This window comes from Moschus berezovskii, chromosome 11, assembly GCF_049115385.1.
Source record: "Moschus berezovskii isolate FMDL1 chromosome 11, NW_MosBer_1.0, whole genome shotgun sequence".
Classification (NCBI taxonomy): Eukaryota; Metazoa; Chordata; class Mammalia; order Artiodactyla; family Moschidae; genus Moschus; species Moschus berezovskii.
The window spans coordinates 92,249,017-92,253,648 of NC_142470.1; the positions used below are offsets into that span (position 1 = coordinate 92,249,017).

At 37.7% G+C, this 4,632-nt stretch overlaps 1 pseudogene; it reads left to right on the forward strand.

The window, feature by feature from the left end:
- The first annotated feature begins 3,406 nt into the window (after positions 1-3,406).
- LOC129539461 (oligosaccharyltransferase complex subunit OSTC pseudogene) lies at positions 3,407-4,418 on the forward strand (annotated as a pseudogene).
- Positions 4,419-4,632: the final 214 nt, after the last annotated feature.

The window sequence follows — 4,632 nt, forward strand, 5'->3', positions numbered from 1 at the left end:
AAGATATTTAAGACAGTAAGGAAAATGAGAAAACAAACTTAGTATCCAATGAAACAGGAATCTAAAAGGGTGACAGAGAATATTATTAGAGGATGGTTGTACAAAAGGCCTAAAGATAGGGACAGGAAATGTGTGGGCGCAAGGAAGGTCTCGAGAGAAAAAGAGGATCTGATGAATCATCTGATGAGCTTGTCTATATACAAAATTGTATTAAGAGAAGTTACACATATCTGTTGAAAAGATCTCTCTTACTCCTCCTTCTGAAACCAAGCAAGACCCTGCAGAGCCCACCAGGTATAAGAACCCCACCATGTCCCCCATCTCTTTTTTGCAGAAAAAAACTTTAGTCTCCTAGGTCTTCCCTGAGGTCCAACAAGCAGATTCAAGCAGTTACTAATTAGGGAGGTGAGAGACTGCAAAATCAAAGAAAAAACCATCAAGAAACAAGAGTTCAGAGTCCTAATTTCTCCTCAGGAGATATATATAACAATGAGTTGTTCTGCAGGTACTAAGACCCCACTCAGGTGGAAGATGCTGACAACGTACTGAGCACAAGCACAGAGACCCCGGACTGGTTGGAACCAACAGGCTGACAACTAAGATACTTGGATACTTAAACCACCACCCTGTTACCTCATCATTAACCAATCAGAAGAAAGTCAGGCTCCCTGAAGCCCTCACCCCAAATTTTGCCTTTAAAAACCCTTTCTTGAAAGCTATCAGGGAGATCATGACTTTTTCTTCATACATTACCTATTCCCCTTGACGAGTACTGCAATAAACACTTCACAAACTGGTGTCAGTAAATTGACTTTGCTGACAGGCAAGCAAATGGACACAATTTTAGTTCAGTAACACCTCCAATCACTCTTTCTTCCTTTCTTTTTCCTATGTAAGTTTGTGTGTGTATATCATATACAAATGTACATAAATATATCTGTGTAAGTACTTTTATATTTTCTCATGTACATTAAAAATAAAGCAAATGAGAAAGCAACAATTATTAACTTTAGGATAAACAAAAAAAGAAAAAAAAATACAGAAAACAGAAAATAAGCACAAATAGGGAAAGTGAACCATGAAATTAGGCAATGGTTCAAAGAGTTAAATCCTCATCTCTCATAATAAGAAATGAATGGATAATGCTCAGAAGTAATATATTAAGACACTGCAGTATTATTTTAAACTATGAAGGAAGACCAAAAGAAATAGGCAAAAGAGTTAAAAGTGCTTACCTCTGGGAAACTGGACTGGGGATTAGGAAGAACTAATCCAACAGGCTGTTTTTTTTTTCCTTAAAGTCTTTTGCTTTATTTAAATGTTAAATTCCAGTTCGAAATGCAAAATAAAATTTTTTAATTATATAAGGACCATACATCGATTAGAATGGCCAAAATCCATAATTTTTTTTCTCTAAGGACAGAAGTTAATCACTGGATAAAACTATAGACAGCACCAGAGAAATCTGTGTAACAAACCTCGCTGAAACTAGTCTGTGTCTTCCATTAATTTCCCCATATATTTGCCTTCCCACAATTTGCCACCCTAGAAGCACAAAGTCATTTTCCTTTGTGTTGTCACTTCTCTAAAAATTTACTGGTCTTTTGTTAAGATGCTATATAAGCCCAAATTCTAACTACCCCTTAGAGTTTCTCATTTCTGAGGGCTCCCATGTGCATGCACAATGCATATGCTAATAAACTTATTTTTTTCTTCCTAATTTATCTTCTGTCAGTTTAATTTACATCCCCCAGCTGGAGAATCCAGGAGGGCAGGGGGGAAAAAGTTAAGTTTTTCCTCTCCTACAGCTACAAACTGTATGATTCAACCAAATAACATTCTGGAAATGACACAAGTGTGGAGACTGTAAAAAAGATCAGTGGTTGCCAGAAGTTAGTGGAGAGAAAAAGATGAACAGAAGGGCCACAGAGGATTTTTAGGGCAGTAAAACTATTCTGTATGATACTATAATGGTGGATTTGTGTCATTAAACATTTGTCCAAACCTATAGAATGTACAACATCAAGAGTGAAGCCTAATATAAACAATGGACTTTGGGTGATAATGATGTGTTAAGACAGGCTCATCTATTGTAACAAATGTACCACTCTGGTGGGGGATGTTGATAATGAAAGAGGTTATGCATGTGTGGGGGTAGGGGGTATATGGGAAATCTCTGTACCTTCTGTTCAATTTTGCTATGAACTTAAAACTGCTCTAAAAAATAGTGATTTTTTAAAAACGTGTATTGTAAAAAGCATGGCATGAAAAAATTATATAGGATCTACTCTAATAGTGTCTTTACATAGGAGAGCATAACCAGGTAAAGCCAGTGGAGAGTCAGAACAGAGACTAGAGAGTTTGGTCAAGCCTTGAGTCAGCACTTCACCATCTGGGTACATCTTGGATACGTCGATTCCCTCTCATGGGTACATATTCTTCCAATGAGGCACTAAGAAGTAATACTAGACCCACATGTGTTTGATTAATCATGAGTCCCACAAAAGGATACACTGGAAAAAAATAATTTGTGATCAAATGACTTTGGGAAGCACAATATAACTAAACTGTCTCTTGGAAACACTGATACACATTAACATTTTAAAGGGAGTGTGAAATCTTATAATAAAGAAAACTTTCTATTTTTTTTTAACCTTCTTCATAAATCTCTTGGGTCATGTGTCTTCCTCACCATGTTTCCTCTTGACAGGTCTCTAAACTATCGTTCTGTGAGAAACATGGAAACACCACCTCTTGTCAACTCAAGCTGCCAATGGCAAAATACCATAAACTGGGTAGCTACAGACAACAGATAATTATTTCTCACAGTGTGGAGGCTAGAGATCTGAAATTAGGGTGCTGGCTTGGTGAAGTTCTGGTGAGATCCCTCTTTCAAACTGCAGACTTCTATTTTCTTATTACAGTGCTCTCATGGAGGAAAGAGGACAAGAGAGCTCTCTGGAATTCCTTCATGAGGGCACTAATCCCATTCATAAGAGCTCTACCCCTCATGACCTAGTTACCTCTCAAAGGATCCATGTAATAATATCATCATAGTGGGGGTTAAAATTTCAACATATGAATCTGAGGGGGACACATTCAGTCTATTAACACTACCCTAAGATAATTTCCAAGATGACTATTCTTAGATTCCTTCAGTACATAAGATTCCACAGCAATACTCATACAATGGCTCTTGGATAGATTTAAGAAAAGGTACTAACACGTAAATTATTTCTTGACCTGACTTATTTCTTCAGTGCTGTGAAATAACTTTAAAAGAAGTCATTTAATATAAGATTATAAATGTCATTTCAGAAATAAAGTTCCCATAAAATGAATGATCATTTCAAAGAACAGCTTGGATCTACAGAATCATATTATATAAAACTTTTTGGGGGGCGCGTGGGGCTGAAGGCCAGGAGCGTGCCCTGCCACCACCACCATGGAGAGCTTGTACCAAGTGCCGTTCTTAGTGCTCGAATGCCCGAACCTGAAGCTGAAGAAGCCGCCCTGGGTGCACATGCCGTCGGCCATGACGGTGTACGCTCTGGTGGTGGTGTCTTACTTCCTCATCAGCGGAGGAATCATTTATGATGTTATTGTTGAACCTCCGAGTGTCGGCTCGGTGACTGATGAACACGGACATCAGAGACCAGTCGCTTTCTTGGCCTACAGAGTAAATGGACAGTATATTATGGAAGGACTTGCATCCAGCTTCCTGTTTACAATGGGAGGTTTAGGTTTTATAATCCTGGACCGATCCAATGCACCAAACATTCCCAAACTCAATAGGTTTCTTCTTTTATTCATTGGATTCGTGTGTGTCCTATTGAGTTTTTTCATGGCTAGAGTATTCATGAGAATGAAGCTGCCGGGCTATCTGATGGGCTGGAGTGCCTTTTGAGAAGAAATCAGCAGGTACTGAATTTGCTCCTGTTAATGAAATTTTAAAGGCTGTGCCAGTCCTCAGATATGAAATACAGAGAAGGATGAAAAGCAGCAGAAAAGAAACATCTAGTGAAAACATAGGAAGCATATTAAAGCGTGGACTAGAATGTCTTCTTGGTGTCAGAGACAAGCTTATCAGTATTTTTTCCTGCTGGCCTTCACTGACATACCAATGATGTTAAGTGAAATTTTCTTTTTTTATCATTTCTTAAAATGTACTTCATTTCTATAGCTATAATACTGAATACAGTGATTACTTTTTACAAACCCCTTAACATTTTTTGGAAGTGACTTTTCTGACCTTCAGAAATGAATGTAAAATCAGGACACGTGATCCCATAAGCTGAGAACTCTGGACAGCTGATCAGTTTTACCAGTGGTGCTTTGCCTTTAAACAGAGTGTGTGACAGTACATCATTTCAGATATGTATGGAAGACTGTTTCAGGAACAATAAGATGTATGAAAGGAGCAGAAATAAATAATTTTTCCAATTAAAAACAAAAAACTCTTTATGTAGCATAAGTTACATAACAGATGAAAGTCGTCTTCTCTGAAAAATGAATAAAACACACACACAGAGGCACTGCCAAAGTGTCAGTGTTTTAAGAATGGAACAAATTCAGTCATTCCTAGGCAAATAACAAATCTTCCTCTTCTGATAAAAAACAATCTGAATAAAG